The sequence below is a fragment of the Leopardus geoffroyi genome, chromosome B1 (assembly GCF_018350155.1).
Source record: "Leopardus geoffroyi isolate Oge1 chromosome B1, O.geoffroyi_Oge1_pat1.0, whole genome shotgun sequence".
NCBI lineage: Eukaryota > Metazoa > Chordata > Mammalia > Carnivora > Felidae > Leopardus > Leopardus geoffroyi.
This window is the reverse complement of record NC_059327.1, coordinates 93439332-93463961: the sequence shown is the minus strand read 5'-3', so window position 1 is coordinate 93463961 and position 24630 is coordinate 93439332. Positions and strand designations below refer to the sequence as shown.

The 24630-nt window shown below is 35.4% G+C and overlaps 1 long non-coding RNA gene across 1 annotated transcript; it reads left to right on the top strand.

Annotated features, from left to right (window-relative positions):
• Window positions 1-5195: 5195 nt before the first annotated feature.
• Window positions 5196-18794, top strand: LOC123583055. The gene is made up of 3 exons (XR_006704721.1): window positions 5196-5351; window positions 5900-5906; window positions 18784-18794. It is a non-coding gene; the product is annotated as an uncharacterized LOC123583055 (long non-coding RNA).
• The last annotated feature ends 5836 nt before the right edge of the window (window positions 18795-24630 follow it).

Genomic DNA, 24630 nt, shown 5'->3' with positions numbered 1-24630 from the left:
TATAAAGTGTAAGTAATATCTCATTGTGATTTTGATTTGCATTTCCTTGATGATGAGTAATTTTTTTTTTTGTTTAAGATTTTATTTAAATTCAGGTTAGTTAACATATAGTGTGCTACTGGTTTCAGGAGTAGAATTTAGTGATTCATCCCTTACGTGTAACACTCACTGTTGAGGATGAGTGATTTTGAGCATCTTTTCATGTGTCTGTTGGCTATCTGGATGTCTTCTTTGAAGAAATGTCTGTTCATGTCTTCTGTCCATTTTTAATTGGATTATTTGTGGGGTTTTTTGGGGGGAGTTGAGTTGTGTAAGTTCTTTATACATTTGAATGCTAATTCTTTATCAGATATGTCATTTGCAAATAACTTCTATTCAGTGCGTTGTCTTTTAATTGTATTGATTGTTTCCTTTGTTTTGCAGAAGCTCTTTATTTCAATGTAGCCCCAATAACTTATTTTTATTTTGCTTGCTTCTAGAAGAATGTCCCTATGGCTACTGTCACAGAAATTACTGCCTGCACTCTTTTCTAGGATTTTTATGGTTGCAGGTCTCACATTTAGGTCTTTAATCCGTTTTTGAGTTTGTGTGTATGATGTGAGAAAATGGTCCAGTTTCATTCTTTTGAAAACTACTTGTTGAAGAAACTATTGTTTTTCCCATTGCATATGCTTGCATCCTTTGTCAAAGATTAATTGACCATATAAGTGTGGGTTTATTTCTGGGCTATCTGCTGTGTTCTATTGTTCTATATGGGTTTTTTTGTGTGTGCACGCCAATATCTTTTTGAATTACTACAGCTTTATAGTGTGTCTTGAAATCTGGGTTTGTGATACCTCCAGTTTTGTTCTTCTTTTTCAAGGTTACTTTGGCTATCCAATGTCTTTTTCTGTACAAATTTTAGGATTATTCATTCTAGTTGTGTGAAAAATGTTGTTGGTATTTTGAAAGGGATAGCATTAAATCTGTAGATTGTTTGGGGCAGCATGTACATTTTAATATCTTTCGATTTGTTTCATCTTCAATGTATTCTTATCAATATTTTATAGTTTTTAGAGTACGGATTATTCATGTTTGGTTTAAGTTATTCCTAGATATAGTCTTCTGTTAGGTGCAATTGTAAATGAAATTGTTTTCTTTCTTTTTTTGAAATTGTTTTCTTAATTTCTCTTTCTGCTACTTCATTATTAGAGCATAGAAATACAACCAATTTTGGCATATTGATTTTGTATCTTGTGACTTACCAAATTCACTTATTAATTCTGTAATTTTTTGGTAGTTTTTAGGGTTTTCTACATGTAGTATCATGTCACTACAAATAGTGAAAGTTTTACTTCTTCCTTTTTGGATGTCTTTTCTTTTATTTCTTTTTGTTTTCTCATTTCTACGGCTAGAACTTCCAGGACTGTGGTGAATGAAAGTGGTGAGAGTAGACATTCTTATACTTTCCTGTCTTAGAGGAAAAGCTCTCAGTTTTTAACCATAGATTATGATGTTGGCTGTAGATTTTTCATAAATGGCTTATAGTGTGTTGAGCTATGTCCCCTCTAGACCTGTGTTGAGGGTTTTTATCATAAACGGACATTGTAATGTGTCAAACGTTTTTACTGCATCTATTGAAATGATCATATGGTTTTTATCTTTTCTTGATGTGATATATCATGTTGTTTAATTTTTGAATATTCAACCACCTTGAATTCCAGGAATAAATCCTACTTGACCATGATGAATTTTTTAATGTATTGTCGGTTTCTGTTTGCTAATATTTGCTGAGGATTTTTGCCTCTATGTTCATTTTTGTATAGATGTTCATTGGCCTGTAGTTCTGTGTTTTTGTACTGTCTTTATTTGGCTTTGGTATCATGGTAATGCTGGTCTCACAGTATGAATTTGGAAGCTTCCCTTACTTTTCTATTTTTTTGGAATAGTTTGAAAAGAATAGATATTATCTCTTCTTTAAATATTTGGTAGGATACATCTGTAAAGCCATCAGGCCCAGGACTTTTATTTGATAGGAGATTTTGATTCAATTCACCGCTGGTAATCAGTCTGTTCAAACTTTCTATTTCTTTTTGATTCTGTTTTGGGAAGTTATATGTTCCTAGGAAGTTATCCTTTTCTTCTAGGTTATCCAGTTTGTTGGTATAAAAATTTTATAATATTCTCTTTTACAATCCTTTGTATTTCTGTGTGTCAGTTGTTATTTCTCCTGTTTCATTTCTTTTATTTTTTAATTTTTTTTAACATTTATTTATTTTTGAGACAGGGAGAGACAGAGCATGAATGGGGGAGGGTCAGAGAGAGAGGGAGACACAGAATCTGAAACAGGCTCCAGGCTCTGAGCTGTCAGCACAGAGCCTGACGCGGGGCTCGAACCCACAGACCGCGAGATCATGACCTGAGCCCAAGTCCGCCGCCCAACCGACTGAGCCACCCAGGCGCCCCTCCTGTTTCATTTCTGATTGTGTTTGTTTGGGTCTTCTCTCTCTCTCTCTCTCTCTCTCTCTCTCTCTCCCTCTCTCTCTCTCTCTCTGTCTCTGTCTTTCTCCCTCTTTTTTATGAGTCTAGCAAAAGAATTTTCAATTTTGTTGATCTTTTCAAAGAAACAGCTGCTGGTTTCATTAATTCGTTCTATTGTTTTTTGTTTGCTTTTTCCTTTCTATTTTGTTTATTCCTGCTCTAATCTTTATTGTTTCCTTTCTTGTACTGTTTTGGGGTTTTATTTGTTCTTTTTCTAGCTCTTTTAGGTGTAAGGTGAGGTTGTTTATTTGAGATTTTTCTTGCTTCTTGAGGCAGACCTGTATTGCTGTAAACTTTCCTCTTAGAATAGCTTTTGCTGCATTCCAGAGATTTTGGTCCATTGTGTTTTCATTTTCATTTGTCTCATTATTCTTTTTTTTTTTTTTAATTTTCTCTTTGATTTCTTGGTTGACCTATTCATTGTGTATTAGCATGTTATTTAACTTCTTAAATTGGTGTTCTTTCCATTTTTTTTATTGTGGTTGATTTCTAGTTTCATAGTATTGTGGTTAGAAAAGATGCATGGTATGATTTCAATCTTTTTTTAATTTTTGGAGATTATTTTGTGGCCTAACGTGTGATCTCTTCTGGAGAATGTTTTATGTGCACTTGAAAAGAATGTGTATTCTGCTGTTTAAGGATAGGATTTTCTGAATATATCTGTTAGGTCCACCTGTCCAATGTGTGATTCCAAGCCAATTTCCTTGCTGATTTTCTGTTTGGATAATCTATTCATTTATGTAAGTGGAGTGTTAAGGTCCCCTACTATTATTGTATTACTATCAATGTTCATATTAACATAGATGGTTTATGTATTTGGGTGCTTCCAAATTATGTTGGGTGCATAAATATTTATAATTGCTACATCTTCTTGTTGGATTGTTCCCTTTATGATTATGTAGTGTCCTTCTTTGTCTCTTGGTACCATCTTTATTTCAAAGTCTGATAAAGTATTGCTACCCTGACTTTCTTTTCCCTTCCATTTGTATGACAAATGCCTTTCCATTACTTCACTTTCAATCTGCATGCCTTTATATCTGAAATTAGTCTCTTGTAGGCAGCAAAACAGTCTTGCTTTTTTATCCATTCTGTCACCCTCTCTCTTTTGACTGGAGTGTTTAGTCTGTTTACATTGAAAGTAATAATTGATAGTTATGTCCTCTGCCATTTTGTTAGTTGTTTTATGGTTGTTTTTGTAGTCCTTCTCTGTTCCTTTTTTCTCTTGTCCTCTTCTCTCAGGGTTTGTTGGCTTTCTTTAGTAATATACTTGGATTCCTCTCTCTTTATGTTTTGCATATCAATTGTTTGTTTTTGATTTGTGATTAGTGTTAACTTTGTATATAACATATTCTACATATAGTAGTCTATATTAAGTTGATATAATCACGTATGCTTCAACCCATTCTTTAATTCTTTCTCCCCCCGCCCACATTTTATGTATATGGTGTCATACTTTGCATCCTTCATTTTGTGAATCCCTTGACTGATTTTTATAAATAAACTTCATTTTAATTATTCTGTGTATCCTACTTTTCTTACTTCTACTTTTTTTTTAATGTTTTTATTTATTTATGAAGGAGAGAGAGAGACAGAGCATGAGCGGGGGAGGAACAGAGAGAGAGGGAGACACAGATTTCAAAGCAGGCTCCAGGCTCTAAGCTGTCAGCACAGAGCCCGATGCGGCTCTTGAACTCATGAACCATGAGATCATGACCTGAGCTGAAGTTGGATGCTTAACCGACTGAGCCACCCAGGCGCCCCTCTTACTTCTACTTTTGATCTTTCCTTTCCCACTCAAAGAGTCACCTTCAAGATATCTTGTAAGACTGATTTAGTGGTCATGAATTCCTTTAACTTTTGTTTGTCTGGGAAACTCTATCTCTCCTATTCTGAATGAAGGTCTTGCTTGATAGAGTATTCTTGGCTGCAGGTGCTTTTCTTTCAGCACTTTGAAAATATCATGTTACTCCTTTCTGGCTTGCAAAATTTCTGCTGAAAATTTAGCCAATAGTGTCATGGAGTTTTCCTCTTCTGTAACTTTTATTTTCTCTTGCTTCTTTTAAAATTATCTCCTCATCACTACTTTTTGTGATTGTAATTAGTATGTGTCTTGGTGTGAACCTCCTTGAGTTGATTTTGTTGGGGACTCTGTTCCTTCTGGATCTGGATTTCTGTTTCCTTCTTCAGAATTGGGAAGTTTTCAGCTATTATTTTTTTCAAATAAATTTTCTGCCCCTTTTCTTTCTCTTCTCCTTCTGGGATCCATATAATGCAAATGTTATTATGCTTGGTTGTGTTGCTGAATTCTCTAAGTCCGTTTTCATTTATTATTTTTTTTTGCTCTTTCCTGTTCAGCTTGATTGCTTTCTATTTCTGTTCTCCAGGTTGCTGACCCATTTTTCTTCTTCCTTTAGTCTACTATCTATTTCATTTAGTATATTTTTAATATCAGTTATTGAGTTCTTCATCTATTAGTTGATTTGTATGTTTTCTATCTCTTTGTTAATGACCTACTTTTATTTTCCATTCTTCTCTCAAATCCAGGGAATATTTTTATAATCATTACTTTAAATTATATATCAAGCATATTATTTTTCTCCATCTCGTTTAAGTGTCTTGCTATTACTTCGTCCTGTTCTTTCATTTGAGACATACTCCTCTGTCTTCTCATTTTGTTAACTCTCTGTGTCTGTTTCTATGTGTTAGGAAAGTCAGCTGTGTCTCCTGTTCTTGACAGTAGTGGCCTTATAAAGAAGAGGTCCTATACTACCCTGCAGTGCAATGTTCCCTGTTAACCAGAATCTGGCACTTCAGGGGGGTCTCCTATGTGTGTTACCTTCACTCTGCTATGGTGGCTGAGCCATTTTTGCCTTCTGTCCAATCATCTGCAATGTTTCTCTTTGCCTATTGTGGGGAGGGTTTGGTCCTTGATTTACTAGTGCGTCAGTCTGAGACTGCTTTGAGCTTAAGTTCAGTCAGACAAGTTGTTTATCAGAGATGCAGTGGCACTAAACTGCAGGGCACTATCCCTGTGTTGTCCCCTAGAAGGTATCATTGGTGGGTAAGGCCAAAAATCATACCAGAGGTCTGCCCCAGCACACTATGGGGGCTGAAATCAGACTGGTGTGTGCATTTATCTTTCCCTTCTCCCCAAGGCAGGAGTCGTCTTGGGGTAGTGCTGGCTTCTTTCAGTGCTGCTTGTACACTAGCAGTTTTGTAGCACTACTTTGGGTGGTCTCTGGCCAAGGGTGTATTGCAGAGAGCAGGTCTGCAGGAGAACATGGGGGTGGAGCACTTTATGCCAGCAAGGTCTGTGCTGATCCGCTGCAGGAGTGGGCCTGCAGCTACTCAGGAAGACTCCTCCTAGGCCAAGATAGAGGAGGCATGTCTACAGAAGAATGCAGGGGCGGGGCTTATGCTATTAGCAAGCTCTGCATTGCTGGTTCAATTGCAGCCGGCCGGACCAAGGTAGGCCACACTGGACGGGGCAGATCCATAGAAGTGCACAGGGGTGGGATGCATGGTGTTAGTGAGATTTGAACAGGTCTGCTGTGGAAAGAGACCTGGAGCCAAGGCCTGGCTGTAGGGGACACATCTGCTGGAGAATGCACAGGCAGGTGGGGTGCATTGTTTTCAAGTTAAGTAGCAAGTGTTTGCATAGTTCTGGCTCCCACAGGTGTCCCTGTGTGTGGGCTGGGGTATGGGAGAGGAAAATGGTGCCTGCCAGCCCCTTTATTGCCGGAGATGTCTTTCAATAATCCCCACCCCTCTAGCACATGCTCTGAGATTAGTAAACAAATCTCTTCCCTGTATACTCCAAGCATCTTTTAAACTGCTACTTCTATGTTGTATATCTATGGAGCTATTCATTATGCTGTTTCCTAAAGGGTGAAGAATCAGTTTCCTTTCAACTTATTGGCTTTCTTAGAGTCAAGCCCACTGATTCCAGGTGTTAAGCCTCACTGATTGTAACAGCTCATAGAATTCAGCTCTCTTGGTTTCCAAAACTAATTGCTTTGGGGAATCTTCTTCCCCATGTGGTCCCCCATGCCTGGATTGCCTAGTGTGGGGATCCACTCCTTCCCATTTCTCTGTGGCATACAGCATCCCTCCCTCCTGCAGATAGTTCTGTGGACCCATGTACCTTCAGATCAATCGATCGCATCTCTGCCTTTCCTACCCCCTTTGATGTGAACCCTTCTCTACATTTGACTGTGGGAGTCTCTTCTGTCAGTCTTTGGGTCATTTTCTGGGTTATCAACACTGATGCGGGTGTTATCTAGTTGCATCCATGTATCGAGGTGAGCTTAGGGTCCTCTTACACCACCATTTTTCTCAGAAATCTAAAGATGACATTTATGTTACAGAATCTTGTCTTTCTCAGCCTGTTAATAATTAATGTTCATATATTTTCATATATGAAATTTCAAATTTCAAACAAAAAGGATAAAATTATAGTAGTAAAGTTTTATTCAGACAGAATAGGTACTTCATATTTTTAAGCTTCAAATGTATCATGAACCTGCTCAGGAAAATTCAAATGTACTGAATATTTTTTAAAAGTTTTTTTTATAGGGGCGCCTGGGTGGCTCAGTCGGTTAAGCATCTGGCTTCAGCTCAGGTCATGATCTCACAGTCCGTGAGTTCGAGTCCCGTGTTGGGCTCTGTGCTGACAGCTCAGAGCCTGGAGCCCGCTTGAGATTCTGTGTCCCCCCCCCCACATCTCTGCACCTCCCCTACTCATGCTCTGTCTCTCTCTGTCTCAAAAACAAATAAAAACATTAAAAAAAATTTAAAGTTTTTTATATACTTTCTGTTCTTTTTTAATCTATACTTTTTATTTTTTACTTCAGCTTTTAAAATGTTATTTTAATAGCCCATGAACTGATAAGACAGTTAAGTCTAAAATATCACCTGGTTACTATTTAGTTTATCTCTTATGTTTTCTCTTAATCGGTACACAAACTCAGAAAACATGTTTTATATGCATGTTGCAATCCTCATGTCACTGAATGACACCAAACATATAATAAAATTCACTTATTTTTTTGAGTATTCTATTAGAAAATTATCATAGTGTGAAATTGTATAAGGTGTCTGGACATGAGAGACTCCATTTTCCTTTCTAACAAATGAAATCTTGAACTGGGCCAAGAGTGATAATTATTTTATAAGAAGTTGCTCATAAAATCCAACAGAATAATTGGCATTAGGACCATAAAACTGTTGATGTGAATTTTATAAAGACAGAAGAGTTGTCAAAAGCATACCAGGGATAGTTTGATAACAAAAATAAAGTAATAAGCTAGATAGAAATCAAAAGTGTCTCAAATGGTTAGCACTAAATTAAGTTTTCTTTTTCTCTTTTTTCTTCATCTAAATCATGTAATTATCCCCTTCTTTTTCCTCGTAAAGGCCCCTTACTTTCTACATATGAACAGCTCCCTTTTCCGGTTTCTCTGGATTCATGCTCCTCATATTACAATTCTGAGATCCCAAATAATGGCCTTTGTTCTTTTTCAGTTCTGCCTCCTTTTGTCAGTTGACAAAAGGTAAGGGAAATGGTTTAATAATTTTCTTCTTGCTGACTGGAGCTGTTCATGTTGATTCAAATTGTAAAACATATCACATTTCAAGAAGCGCATTTCTGTATGTAATAGTTTTAATTTTCATATTAACACTTTTCCCCCATTGACCCAAACGCCTTGCTTGGTTAAAAATATAGTGAATAATTGCAATAGAGTTCCTGAATTATTAATTGATAAGCTTTGTTATTGTCAATATTGTGACTTTCTCTCATCTTCATTTGCACAACTTCAACTTTTGCTCAAAAATCATAAGGCCATTTCATTTATTTCATTCCTAATCAGCAATATATTATAGATATTTTCTATTATGGATGACATTCATAATAAAAGTCATTCTTTGTTTCTTAATTTATATTTTCTTAGTAAGAAAAAGAACAAACAAATTAGTTGTGAGGGCACATTTTCCCTCTGCTGGCATTAAGATGGTGGGAACATCACTATATTCAGAATAAATTCTCAATCACATAGCAATGCAATGTTAAATTTGGTTGCAAATTCTCGAATTCTAACAATATGTTCACTTACTTCCCATTTAGTCAAACTTAAATAATTAATTCCTTTTCCTTTGAGATTAAGTAAGATTAAAAATATCACCTGAGCAACCCTGCTATTTGTAAATCCGATAGTCACAGCTCATTCTCCAAGCGTCACGAAGTACCAATTTGAACTTAAAAAGTTGTACTATAATAATGCATTGTGTAATTAGACTCTTACAAAGGTTTACAAAAGTAAATGACCCCGGTGTTACCTCGATTGTGTTATACTTGCTTATTTACTTCTATAACTTGTTTTTTGGCTATAGTTTTATGTCAACTTAGCCTCCCAGGCCTATAGGTTCTTTAGTTTTCCTCATATTTAGAAACATAGTGGAGAGGTGGCATACTTTGGTCATTATAACAGTGATTACTGCTTTCTTTAAATACAAAATCAAAACCTAAAATGAGCAATTCAAATGTCCATATCCTGAAAGGAAAAGTAAATCAGTGGGTTGATAACCACTGACTATATTTTAAACTTCAGAAGAACAGTAGAAACTTAAGAAGTCCATAAAAGCACTATGGACATGACAAAGACATAGAATTCAAAGAAGGAAAATCTCTGAAATGCAGATCTTCATTGGCAAAGTGGCCTTTTTCATCCATCTTTTCAATAGACTTGGTCATTAAGCATCATCCACAAGTTAGTGACTAAGACTCGAAAAGAAGTGATGTAATGGCTTCCAAGAGCTACTTAAAAGGAAAAAAGAATGATAGAAATACCACAAGGTATCTATGGTTCTGGTAGGAAATCATATCATATATCTTAAATGCATCACCTTAATTATTTTTAGTGCAATATGTATAGATATATTCTAGCATTATATTTCATAATTATGGTCATTTTATCTGTAAAGTTTAGCTTTGTTTAAAATATTTATGGAAATTGTTATTATATTTTTGTTGTGATACTAATTTCAATAAGTCTGAATTTGAAATATTATATTTCAGTAAGTTATCTTGATTTGATGTTTATGTTGATGGACCATAAATCTTAATATGTATGTGAGCAAATCTTCAGAGAAGTGGGTTCTGAGTAAGATAATATTAGGCAAATTTTTATTTTTCAGAATCTACTTTGAAAATCTTGGGAGTATTCTTGTGAACTGAATTGTGACCCCCTCACCTCAATTCTTATGTTGAAGCCTTAACTCCACAATGGGACTGCATTTAGAGATATAATGTCCAAGGGAGGTAATTAAAGTTAAGAAAGGTCGTATGTAGGGGCACTTAATTCTGTGATTGGTGTCTTTTTAAGCAAAAGAAGAGATACCATACCTCTCTCTCTGTGTATGCACAAAGAAGAGCCATATGAGGGCCCAGCAAGAAGGTGGTCATCTGCAAGCCAGGAATCAAAACTCAACCCTTAACAGCACCTTCATGTTAACCATCCAGCTTTCAGAACTGTGAGAAAATAAATTTCTGTTGTTTAAGCCACTTAACCTGTGATAGCTTGTAATGGCAGTTCAAGCAACTAATACAGAGTATATGCTATTTAAGATAATAATTTAAAAGTTAACTGCAATATCCAGTAGGCGAAGTCTTGCTGTTACAGGAATTCAGGTGTAAAGACCTGTAATTTATTTATCTTATAGCAAAAGGTCCCATGTTCATGATATCTTAAACTACAAATAAATCAATTTAAGGTAAAGTTAGTTGCTGCCATTTCTCAATGTGTCCATTTAGCTGGTCCTCATTCTTCCTTAGTTGCTGTATAACTTCCAGAGTGGGAAGAGTCTAGAGTATAACATGAATTCACAGGGTCCTTTGGTTCAAAGCTACCCTCAAAGCCACTGGTATCAATGAGAAAAAAAAGACAACAACTTATCCTACTTTTTCCTTTATTAATACTTTATATTTGCACTACTCTTCCAAAATTGCATTAACTCTAAAACAGGATGTGATTTGGAAAACACGGCTGCTCCATCTGGGAGTAGGAAAACTGCATGACATCTGGGTAGAGGTTTTGGAGGGTGATAGCCTCAAGACTCTTTGGTTAGACTAATTTTGCCACTATTTTTGGCAAGGAAAATCCTCTCAAGGCTCACCAAGATTCAAGACTCACACAAAGGCAAGGTTTTTAGTTTCAGTTCCTCCAAACCCTCTCGGTTTTTCATCACCAATTCTGTCCTTTCAGAAACCAGCTTTGGGTGGAGGGAACCAGGGAATTTATTTATGTTCTCACTATCTAAACATATTTATCTCTTTCTCTTTTTTTAATGTTTATTTTTGTGAGAAGAAGAGAGGAGGAGGAGAGAGAGAGAGAGAGCACATAAGGGAGGGGGAGAGATAGAAGGGAACAGAAGATCTGAAGCATGCTCTGTGCTGGCAGCAGTGAAGCTGATGCGGGGCTCAAACCCACCAACCATGAGATCATGACCCGAGCCAAAGTCAGATGCTTATCCAGCTGAGCCATATTATTCTGTTTCTAATAATGTTTCTAATCACTCCTCTAAAAGAACTTATTATAATTTGACTGGTCTTTTGGTTCTTTACCTATTGTCTTCCTTATTTATAAGATAATAAATTTTGAGATCTCTTATCTGAAACTGAACAGCCCAAATTCTTGTATGGAATGTAGAATTAATTGCTTAGACCCAAGTTTTATTTTATTTTGGAATGTAATTAACATAGTTTATAAATATTTTTGTGTATTGTTTGCCTTTTGCTTTGATTTCTGCTTCACCACTTGCTTTTGTTTGACCTTAGAGAATAAAAAACATTCTTGGTGATGGCTGAGCAAGGACTTCAGGTAATCATTTGTAACTTATTGTGTGTAATGGAGGTAATAGCTCAGAATTTTACTATGCCTATTTATTTACTCTATATTTTTATCATCATGAGTTTTGTTGGTTTTTTAGCACAGTCAGCATAAAGATATAATTGGAAAAATATCTAAAATACTGTCATGGGAGAAATTAGGGTCAGCATTTCTCTAGGAAATCAATGATTTGAGATCAAAAGTAAAATGTATTGAGTATCTGTTATGGAAAAGGACAATTACATAAACTTAGGAAATCTCTGAAAATTAAGTATTGTAGTCTTGGGGTGCCTGGGTAGCTTAGTTGGTTAAGCGTCCAGCTTTTGATTTCAGCTCAGGTCATGATCTCACATTTTGTGAGACTGAGCTCTGCATTGGGCTCTGCACTGACAGCATGGAGCCTGCTCGGGATTCTCTTCTTCTCTCTCTTCCCCTCCCCTGCTTGCTGCACGCTTTCTCTGTCTCTCAGAAATAAATAAACACTTTTTAAAAAGTATTGTGATTTTCATTTTATAGAAAAGGGAAACAATTGCTTAGAGGAGTAAAGTGATTTACCCATAGTCATACAGCTAGGGTTTAAGGACAAAACCCATTCTCATTCTATTCTATAACATTTCTTTCCACTCTGTCCAAAATCTTAAAATATGCTCTTTTACTGTTTCATGTACACTATCTTCATAACTCTTCCCATATATTGTGAGATACTACATTTATTATATACCAAATATTGGTAGTTACTGCCACATTTGTAAATACTATCATGAAGCTTAGAAAAAGTTACACATGTACCATCGCTCATTTACTATTTACCATCACAGTTTGACTGAAAATGCAACTCTTTCTGTTACAACACAATGGATCCTTTTACCAACTTCATGTACATTTAAGCCCAAAGAGTAATCTCTCTAGTTTAATCTTCAACCTAAAGAAAATCTTGACACATTTGTTTAATAATTTACTTGAAAAAATAATCAAGCCTGAAGAAAATTGTTTTTAAGGCAATTGTAAAAATATTATTAAAATAAATGGAAAAAATATTATAATGTTTTGTATTCTTCAAAAAAATATTCAAAAGGAAAAGCTCTGCTTGCTTTTTATGTCCAGGGAAGTTGAATAGTATTGAAATGGGATGAATTGTATCTACCCCCTAATTCATATACTGATGTTATAATCCCCAATAATTCAGAATGTGACTTATTTGGAGATAAGGTCTTTAAATTAAAAGGCGGTCATTTTGGCGGGCCTGAATACAATATGACTGGTGTCCCCATAAGAAGAGATTAGGACACAGACACTCACACACAGCGGTAAGATCATGTAAAGACACAGGGAGAAGACTGCCATCTGCAAGTGAAGAAGAGAAGAAATCAACCCTGCTGACACCTTAATCTCAGACTTTGAACTTCCAGAATTGTGAGAGTACATTTTTGTTGTTTTAGCTGTCCAGTGCTTAGTACTCTGTTATGCCAATCTTAGCAAACTAATACAGCTACTTTTAAAACTTGCTCAGGTCAATTTATCTCTAATCTTTTATGTACGAAACAAAGCATTTGAATTCAAAGAGCACTTGTATTGTAATTTACTTTTGATAAATGGAACGAATTGCATTTTCCAAGTTCAAATTAATTATCTTGAAATAGACTAGGCTTATGTGTGATCTGCTCATTTGCTCATCTACATCAACTGGACGTTTGCTAGAGACAGAGAGTCTTATCTCTCACCCAAGACATGAGTCAGAATCTGTATTTTGGAAAGACCTCCAGAGTGATCTGCATTTACATTAAAGTTTGAAAAGCCCCATTCTAGGTTGGGTTAACACTGATATTTACCATTCTGCAAGTTGTGAAACACTGAAACCTAGTTGAATTATTATAAATATGCTTAGTCTTTGTAACTAATGTTACTTTTGTTATTAGTAGTAAGATTTTGGGAGATTATTTTGTGATTGCATCTCCTTGATACTTTTATTCACTGATACTGTAGTAGAAATCAAGGAAGCAAAGGATCTAAGAACTATGGAGACTACTCCATAAGGAACCTGCATGACCACATAACTCTGTTCATGAACCTCATAGCTACCTGGCCACTACAACTGCTATCCAGACAGAGATACTTTTAAAAGTGAGAGTACAGGGGCGCCTGGGTGGCGCAGTTGGTTAAGCGTCCGACTTCAGCCAGGTCACGATCTCGCGGTCGGTGAGTTCGAGCCCCTCGTCGGGCTCTGGGCTGATGGCTCAGAGCCTGGAGCCTGTTTCCGATTCTGTGTCTCCCTCTCTCTCTGCCCCTCCCCCGTTCATGCTCTGACTCTCTCTGTCCCAAAAATAAATAAAAACGTTGAAAAAAAAATTAAAAAAAAAAGTGAGAGTACAGTTGTTCACTGCCTGGATAGGGTGCTGGGACAAGTGAAATCTATAACCATCTGGCACATCAGATCTTGTGGACACTCTAATTACAGCCAATGTGATATAAGTAGGTACTTCCAGATAAATGTGACCAGAGGCAGTGATGTTCAGGAAAGGAATATGAGAAGTCCAGGAGGACTTAGAAAATTCATAAAGACAAGTCGTCACTTCCTGGGTTTATGCCTCCTTTATAAAGCCTAATTTGGCAAAAATGCGGGTCTATGACTTTGAGTGATCCTCGTGTTATGCCATGACTATTTTGAAGTACCTATTCCTACTGAAAGCTTGTTATGAGGTGGATGGAGAGTTTCAACTAGGCAATACTTGAGTTTTGTATATATCAATAGAGAATGCTGTGGTATTCAAAATAGCTTTCCAGGGACATAAACATCTTCATTTTTCCTACTTAAAGATCAGTGGTCCTTTACCTGCCATTATAAGTGGGTAGAAGGTTGGGCTAATAATAAACTATATGTTAGGTAATTAGAATTGTTGACAGCTCATGAATATAAACTAACACCATTGGTCATAGACACAAAAGAACTGATGACATAGGTAGTAATACGAATGTGCTAACCTTACAGTGTGTTGCTATCCATGGAACAATTAGCTCTGTCCATGTGGCCATGGGCATAGCTGTCAGTTGCCAACTAAACATCCATTTTTCCCATTTACTTATTATTACATAAACTCCAGCTTTATTTAGTTTAATGATGTTCATAGCCAAAAATAGAACAGGTAAGGAAGCAAAAATCTATTTCTCAATCTCCCTTACAGTTATGTTTAAAACAAACAAACAGTCAAACAAACAAACCCCATACCTTTGGCCAAAGGAACATATAGGACATTTACTAGGAGGACCTGCCATTGGCTTGATAAAAGGAGTCACTTTATAATGTCATATGACTTTTGTATTCCTCCCTATTCTCTTCCTTTCTAACTGGTGGACACTGAAGAAATGTGATCAGAAGTGAGGCACAGTCTTTCTATGCCCAAAGCCAAAGTGACAGCACCATGAGGATGGAAGAGCCTGTTTGTTGGTCACCTCTTGTATAATAAGAATCATCCAAGAAAACCGTATTGGATTTTTAAAAATTGACACATTTACTTGTACCATGTTTCAGTCATGGTATGTATATACACTTTTTTCATTTTTTTAAAAATTTTAGAGTGAGAGAATGAGTGCAAGCAGCAGAGAGGGGCAGAGGGGGAGAGAGAATCTTAAGCAGGCTCCGTGCTCAGTGCAGAGCCCGATGCAGGGCTCAATCTCACAACTCTGGGATAATGACTTGAACCAAAATCAAGAGCAGGTCGCTCAAGGGGCACCCCAGTGCCTCAGTCATAATATATTTTTTGATAGTTTGCTACAACAGCCAGCAAAACTTCAGGGAATGTACAAAGAATGGAGCAACAGTGGGTGCCTGGGTGGATCAGTCAGCTAAATGTCCGACTCTTGATTTCAGTTCAGGTAATGATCTCTTGGTTGGTGAGATCCAGCCCTGCAGGGATTCTCTCTCCCGCTCTTACTCTGCCCCTCACCTGCTCTCTCTCTCTCTCTCAAAATAAATAAACAAACATAACAAAAGAATGGAGCAATAGAAAAAGAAGCTTTGTTCCCTCACTTTCTTCCTGCTCTGTGCAACTCACAGGCAAATGAAATTTCTAGATCTATAAAGTCTACACATTCATAATAAGCCAGCCAAATAAAAGCCAACCCCATGACTGTTGGCTTTTTTCTATACATATATTATGGTCTTCATTAACAATGGAAAACTGAAGCAATTACATTTTCATATTTGAAATTATGTATCATCGCAACCTCATTAGAAATTCCAGTTGTTTGGATGTGGTATATTTTTGGAAAAGAAGAATTTAGTGTACATATATCTGACATGAGTCTGTATTTTTTTCCTTTTCCTTATTTATCTTCATGCATTAATTGGAAGGATTGGAAATCAAGGTAGTCCCACCCCCACCAAATTTAAAATATTTGAATTTTTCCATGTTATCTGACAAAATTCTTTTTTGAATAAATAGATACTTCTAAGTCAAAAGCAGTAAAATAAAGTGTATCTCTGCATGCATGTGAAAGCCCTGTCTCGGTGTACTATTACATCTCCAACCTCCCCCCCTCACCTGACTTATTTGAGAAACCTGATTTATTTGAACAACCAAGAAATGCAATGCCTCACTATTTTTTCTGTGTTTTAGATTTGGAGGTGATGACTTTGAAACAACCCAAAATGCAAATATTTCTTGGCTTTCTCTCTCTCTCCATAACCTTTCCTTATATACAGAAAAGAGTTATTAGAGTGTTAAAAATGCTGCCAATGGATATCTCAATAAAATTAAAACTAACATAAAAGTAGACCAAGTGGTAAAAGGAATATTGACTTTCTCTTTATTGCACATTTAACAATATGAAAGATAGTAAAATATAATTTTATGTTAGATAATAATAAAAATGTGTTGTACAACACCGTGTATTTATGGGCGGCGTTCCAGTCCTTTGCCTAATTTCTGAATATGAGAACCAATAATGCATTTTCTTCACTTGTTGTGTATTTCCTAGTGAAAGTGACATTTATTCATCATTAAAGTATTAGCAATTTCCTTTTGCCAAATTATTACTCGTAACCAAGTACCCATACACACATAATACATTGTGGTCACTAAATGAGAAGCTGAGATGAAATCATGTTCTAGAAATGGTCATATATGTTAATAAAAGCTGTGTTTAGATGTACAGATAAAGGATAAGCTGATGAGATTATCCACAGCTCCAAAGAAGGTAATCATTCATTACGATTTTATTTAAACTTTTTTAGATTTAGTTTTTATTACATAATTCACTTTACCTGTGGTTTTCTTTTAGATATTACTTTGAGGTATTTTCTTTATGGTTTAGAGGAAAAGCATATTTTTTCCATAATTTCTTGATTGTTTAGTTTTTCTCTAGTTAAACTGCACTGTATACACACACACACACACACACACACACACACACATTATTATTATTACTGTGGTGAGCCACAATTTTGGCATTTAATATGGAAAAATATTCTCAGTTAAATATCAGTTAGCTCTTCCTAGAAATTATTGATCTTTCTTTTAACCTTGTCAAAGCAATTTGGGCTAAGCATTAGGAAACAGGCTTATAAAACCAAGATTTTGATGGCACCATAAAGTCTGTGTAGCACATATTCTTAAATTAGAAGTGTGTTTTAAGAATGATTGCCCTAGGTTTGTAGTAAATACGATTAGTGATATCATTATAAAGGGGAAAAAACTCATCTCTCTCATTTTATATGTGGGTAATTTGGTTCTATTACTCACACTGTTTGCTATTCATCTTGTGTCATACTCCAAATAGCTTTAGTTTTAAGCAATTGAAAATAATAGTATTTTGCATATTATTTTCCTGTTTGTCAATTTTGTTTTAATAACAGGCTATATTTCTCAGGAGTGAGGGTCAGTTTTAAGTCAAATACACACATAAATATTTGTCTTTCTATAGCTAACCCAGTGACATTAGTAGGACACCGTGTTTTAGAAAAAGTTCCTTACCCAGTGACTTTTGAGAAGCCTCTAAAATTGCTGTCAAGCGGAAGGTTTCACAACACTCCATATAGACGTCTCGAATTTCTTTGAACGGTAGTTAATTAAGGAAGCTTCACTATATTGTATTTAAATTATGTGGTGCCTTTCTTCTCTCCATTATACAATCAATTTTCAAGAAATATCTTAAAATTAACGTGTCAAATGCGATTTTTGATTCATATTTTATAAAATGTGAATAAGGCAGAAGATCATTTCATTTGACTTAAACCACATTGAGAGATTATGTAGATTAAAAGTAGCTTCAGAATTACATTCATCCTCCAGTATCTGTGGGGATATCTTCCAAGACCCCCAGCAGATACCTGAAAGTGTAAAAAGAGCCAAACCCTACATATAATATTTTTGGCTGTACATACATACCTATGATTAACAATAATAGCTAATAGTAAAATAGAATAATTTTAACAATATAGTGTAATACAATTGATGTAAACACGGTCTCTCTCTTTCTCCCAAAATATCTTATTGTACTCTACTGAACCTTCTTGTGATGAGGTGAGATGATAAAATGCCTATATGATGAGAGAAGTAAGGAGAATGGCATAGGCATTGTGATGTAGCAACAGGCCACTGTTTACCTTCTGATGATACTCAGAAAGAGGATCATGTGCTTCCAGATCACACTTGACAGTGGGTAACTAAAACTGAGGAAAGCAAAATCCTGAATAAAAGGGGACTACTGTAAATAACACAATTGGGATTGTTCCAACTTCCTGCAGAATCGACCCTATATCATTAATTTCCCTCTTGGTTACCTTCTTGATGTCAGTGTTTGTGAGAAATACGTTTCTCCATTCGTTTACTCTAAATCTATCTATGTCTATATTTAAATGAGATACTTACAGTCAGTATGAGGTTGGGTCTCAATTTTTTCATCTAATTTGGTAGTCGTCTTCTTTCAACCCCTGAGTTGAGATCATCTCCATTTACAATGATTCTCCATATGTTTACATCACAATCTACCATCTTCCTTTCTGTTTCACATATCTTCCATTAAACAAATTATTTTTTCCCTTTCTCTGGATACAGTTGTGGATTTTATTATTCCATTTTATCTCCTCTATTGCTTATTATATAGTAGCCTCCCTTGACCTCACAAGGTCCATTTTTAAATAATATTCCACTGCTTCATATATTTTCTAAGGTCCTTATAACAGTATACACTCTATTACTTTCTTCCACATTTGTTTTCTTTGTTATTAATTTCATTTTTATATATGCTTTAAAGAATTAACTTTTAAATCTTCTTTTTTAAAATTTTTTAATGTTTTATTCATTTTTGAGAGAAAGAGAGAGCGTGAGCAGGGGAGGGGCAGAGAGACAGAGGGAGACCCAGAATCCAAAGCAGGTGCCAGGTGCCCAGCTGTCATCACAAAGCCTGATGTGGGACTTGAACCCATGAACTGCGAGATCATGACCTGAGCTGAAGTCGGATGTTTAACCGACTTAGCCACCCGGACTCCCCTAAAGAATTAACTTTTGGAGTGATTAAGAAATAAAATAAGATTTTTAATTGACCATCAATAATTCTATTTCCATAGCACCTGGTTGGCTCACTCTGTTAAGCATTCAAGTCTTGATTTGGCTCAGGTCATGATAGTGCAGAACCTGCTTGGGATTCTCTCTCTTTGCCCCACTTCTCTCTCTCTCTCTTTCTCTAAAAGTAAATAACTAAACATTAAAAATAATAATTCTTTTCCTAATTCTCTTTATTTTTTTGAACAGAACCAAGTTTCCAAATATATATTTTTCTTCCACAGAAACAACCTTGTTTAACATCCCTTGCAGAGTATTACACACACACACACACACACACACACACATCATTATATACCTGAAGGCTTAAAACAACAAAATCTTTTTATCTTATACTTTCTATTGGGCATTGTTCCAGGAACATCTTAATTTAGTTATGTGTTCATTATCTCACCAGGCTATAATAGTCAAGTTATCGAACAGCATGCATCCTCAACCTTAGATTTGTTTAAGGAAGTGTCCACTTTTAAGCTCCTTCAGATTCTTGGCAGAATTCATTTCCTAGTGGCTGCAAATCTCTATAAACTTGTTTATTTACATATAGTAATGAAGTGAGAGGGAAAAATCTCTTGCCTCTGACCCTCTTTTGTAAGGCTCTCTCAATTAGGGCAGACCACCCCAGATAATAGCCTTTTTATTAGCATGAAGTCAATTGAATGGAGGCCTTCATTATATCTGCAAAATATCTTCAACTTCCCATAGTCTATTGTTTAAATGAAACTTACACATCGTGCCCAGGTTCAAGGGATGGCTATTACCCAAAGATGTGGGTACCAGAAGACAGAATTATGGAAACCATTTTAGAATTCTGACTGCCATATGCGAATAAATTTAGATGCAGCTATTCTTAGATGCATGTTCTTATTTATATATACTTTGCCTGTCTACATTTGTCAGGCCAGAAGTGTAGACTTAACCAAAGTTCCTTTTATTAATATGGTTTTCTATGGGACCTCATTAGGGAATCTTCTAAGCAACAAATTATAAATAGATGTATCCTAGGCAGTGGTTAGCTGATAAATGTTAAAAACTGCCCCCTCAACACCAATAAACAAATAAATCCAGCATGCATATGCATATTATAACTTTTACTGATATAAATATTAAGTAGCACACAATTTACAAATGATAATCAAAAATATACAATACACTTTATTATGGATTTAATATAGCCAATCCATGCCCACAGAACTCATCAATGATATCAGCACTTTTTTGCTAAATTGAGTCATTATTTTGAAATATTACAACAATATCATCTTTCTTGCTCTCTATTTTTTTCTTTATTTTCTATTCACAAAACAGTGGCTAGAGTTATTACTTTCTTAATTCTAAAGAATCAACAAACAATAACTCAAACCCTGCTTTGTAGCACTTTCTGATTTCTATAATGTAAATTCATGGAACATAGCCAATTTCAAACTATTAAGGTGTTATTACAGAATGTGGAAGAGATATGCAGTAACACATCATTCTATGGTATTTCCACTGTGAAAGGAAAATCGGTATAAATAATATCAGAAGTATAGATAATAGTAAAATACAGCAAAATATTATGTGTCTTGATTATTACTGTGTTTTTTTTTTTTTTTTTTTTTTTTTTTTTTTTTTTAGAAAGAGAGAGAGTATAAACAGGGGAGAGGGCAGAGGGAGAGAGAGAGAGATAACCTTAAGCAGGTGCCAAGCTCAGTGCAGAGCCTGACACAGTGTTTTCAGAGCCCCCCACCTTGGGATCATGACCTGAACCGAAATCAAGAGTTGGGCGGTTGACCAACTGAGCCACCCAGGCACTTCATTAACTATTACTTTGGTTTCATATAAGTATTTATTATATAAATATTATTTATTATTTATTAATTTACATAATTTAATTTTAACTAAATTCTATGTTGAAAAACTGCTAGGTGAATCCTTGAAATTTTAAAATTAGCTTTAGTCTTAATCTGTTCCTACTGGATAAAAACAAAAGCTCTCAGACTTGGGCATCAGTGAAAATGCACATGCATATGACAGATTCTTTTTTTCTCCCCTCCCTCTTTTTGTCTCTTCCTCCCTTCTTTCCTTCCTTCTTCCCTCCTTCTCTTTCTCTCCTTCCCTCTCCCCCTTCCTCCCTACCAGTCATTCTTGATCTCTTTACTTCTAGAATCTTTCTTTTTGTGTAATGAACTTGTCTATAGTATGCACATGGTTTGTATCCTAATATAATAAACAAATAAAATTCAAACTATATGAAGCACCTGGGTGGCTCAGTTGGTTGTGTCCAACTTTAGCTCGGGTCATAGCTCACGGTTCGTGAGTTCAAGCCCCATGTTGGGCTCTATGCTCACTCGGAGCCTAGAGCCTGCTTCAGATTCTGCGTCTCCCAGTCCCTCTGTCCCTCCATGCTTGCACTCTGTGTCTCTCAAAATTAAATAATCATGTTCCTCTTTCTTGAAAGACTCAAAGAATGTGGCTTAGTTGAACACTGTACTTTGTCTATATACATCTTGAAATTTTTGTTACCAGTGCAGAGTTCATCGAATAATCTCAGTTTAAAACCACAGTGAAGTGAAAGAGAAAAAAAAGACGAGACAAAGAGAAAAGGACATCTGGATTGACAAATAAGAATATTCTTAGCAATCCAAATTGCTTATTAATTTAATGTTGAATAAAAGGAAAACCTAATATTAAAAACACATAACAAATCTTATTCATGGGAGATACTATCTGCTGTGATTTTTAGGGATGATGGCTTATCAAAGTGGAATGTTATCTGATTTGAAGGCAAATGTGTGAAGCATAATATTATCTCACTTTTGTGCTAGTATTTTGTATCAGTTTATTTTATGTGTATTTATTTTGGCATAAAGAAACTTATAAATTTCTAGACACCTTAAATATTACTCTATCAAATGGATGTAACATTTACGATACTTCAGCTCCAAAAGAAATGCTAAGGTCATTATCAGATTTAAAAATGGCAAGTTGTGTTAGTCTGAGAGATAAACTGATTTTAAGAATATTTCAAATGTTCAGCCTTGCTGAATAGAGAGTAATGGCCTCAATGAAATGTTCACAACATTTTGAATTTTGTTTTATAACTCTGTGCTTCAAATGTAAGCAAACTGATGCACTAGGCTCACAGAATATCAAAAATAAATTAGATGTCAAGCGTATATACTTGGGTATTTGTATATTATTGGCTTTGAAAAGAAACATTGGAAGTGGCTGTATTTTGAATTATATAAATCAATAGTAAGTTCTTTTCGATTTGTTCTGACATGAGATAGTTTTAATAAGCTCAAAATGCCATCTGCATAGACTATCTGACTCTATTAACACTTGTCCCTTTAAATCCTATCTTTACAGAATATGTGGCTTCCTCCTCGGAACTTACACACTGTTTTATCACCTAGGGTAGTTTGTTAGTCATTCAAGATTATATTACCTACCTCTGCAACCTTTCACATAAAGTTGCCACAAAGCTCCTTTCTTTTTTGTTTCATGTCAGAGTAACTTCCTTTGTATCAGTTTTCACTTCTTTCTGTAAGAAATATAGCCAAATAGAAGATACTTTTGATACATTTATCTTATTACCTATAAAAGACACCTGGACATTAAAGCATAATTCTCTTGGATATATTCCAGCTTTCAAAAATGTTTCCAGAAGCCAATGAGTCCAGTGTATTCAAATAGGAATATGGATGTTACATCATCATGTCCTTTGTGCACCTGGCTTGAAAATAAAATCTATCAGGAGATTGAATTAAAAGGAATAGTCCTAATAGTTTTATTTAAAATGCCCTGCTTATGAATATTACGTGTCTGGATGATTTATTTTACTCTGTGTGAAATCTTTAAGGGCTGTGGCAAATGTGCAGCAGAAAATAAAATGATATGGTATTTCTCATTTCAAAGCAAGGCGAAAGATACACTTAGAGAACGAAAACCTCACTTGGTTCCGTTAAGAAAATAATATGTATTTTTAAAAGATAGACTGCTTTTAGGTACTACGGTGTCATTAAAATAACCCTTGCTATATATTTACCCAGTGGTTTTTAGTGAATTCAGAGGTAGAAACTTAACATTATGATCAATCAGGTCAATTACAGGGTTGGGGTGGGGTAAATGATACTATTATTTACATGATAAACTCTCGTTCATCCCTTATACTGCTTCAAACCTGCACCTGCTTATGCAGCTGCAGAAACAAAAAGAGTGGCTGAAAGCAGAGTTTTAGAAATATTATAGTGAACTACAGTGACGGGATGGGGTTAAAAACAGCAAGAATTTAGATTGTGTGGTTTATTACACCTACCAGCTATTAATCTATGTTTGCTTCTGCTCAACTTCCCTTTGCTGGAGATGTATGGAGGATATATAATAACAAATACAAAAACAGGTGTTCCATAACACGATAAAATGGAGCCATTACAAAACCTATGTCCAGAAAAGTATCATAAGCACATCTCCATACAGATGAGCAGAACAAACAAGGCTATTGAACCAACAGTAATGCATTTCTCAAACTGATATGTGCTCTGTGAGACAAAGCTTTTATTCCTGAGGAAAGGGGCTAGTGATCTGTTGCTCAGTGTGTCTCAAACTGTAACAGCCTTTTAAATATCAGACATTTATTAAAATAGAGACTACATATATCCTTTGTTTAAAAAGAATATGTTGCCACACATTACATATCTCACTCTTACTCATGATCCAAACAATTCTTAGTTCAAAAAAATTGCATAGCTCAAAATATCACTAGACTTTTCACAAAGTACTGCCACTGTTTTGTTTTTTTTTTCTGATTATATGATAGAAGACTTTAAATTTTGGTATTTTAGATAAAATACACATGTGTATTTAAGGTAAGATATTGCATATTTAAGTATACAGTGAAAGTTAAAGGAGAATGAAACAATTCCATAATTATAAAATATTTCTAAATGTATGAACAATTTCCTTTACCTCAAAACTAAAACTGACACACACATGCTCACACACAGAATACACATTTACAGCTAAGATGAATGAGTCACTGGGATCAAACTAGTCTTCTAGTCTTAACTAAAAACTGAATGAAAAGCAGTGGCATTCAGACATTGACAAAGGCACATTACTATAATCTCTGAGCAAAGTGGGGAAAAGGAGAGCCAGGACATGCTCCTTGCTCCTACCTAGAGGTACTTTTTGGACTAAGGTGAAACTCAGGCAAAGCACTAGAGTTTACTGGGTTAAGGACATAAAGATGCATGAGGAAAGAGGAGCAAATGAGTAGGATTTGCAGTCAAAGCAGCAAAGACAGGGATCAAAAGTTGACCCTTGAACAACATGGGGGTCAGGGAAGCCAGCTTCCTCATAGTCGAAAATCCACATATACTAAACAACAATAACAACAACAACAACAACACCAACAAGAAAATCTACATATAACTACTGATTCCCCAAAAACCCAAGTACTAATAGCACATTGTTGATTGATAAAGCTTTACTGATAACATAAACAGTCAATTAACACATATTTTTGTTGTATGTATTATATACCATATTCTTACAGTAAAGCAACTAGAGAACAGAAAATGTTATAAGAAAACCATAAGGAAGATACATTTATAGCCCTATACTGCATCTATTGAAAACAATCTGTGTGTAAGTGGATACATACAGCTCAAACCCGAGTTGTTCAA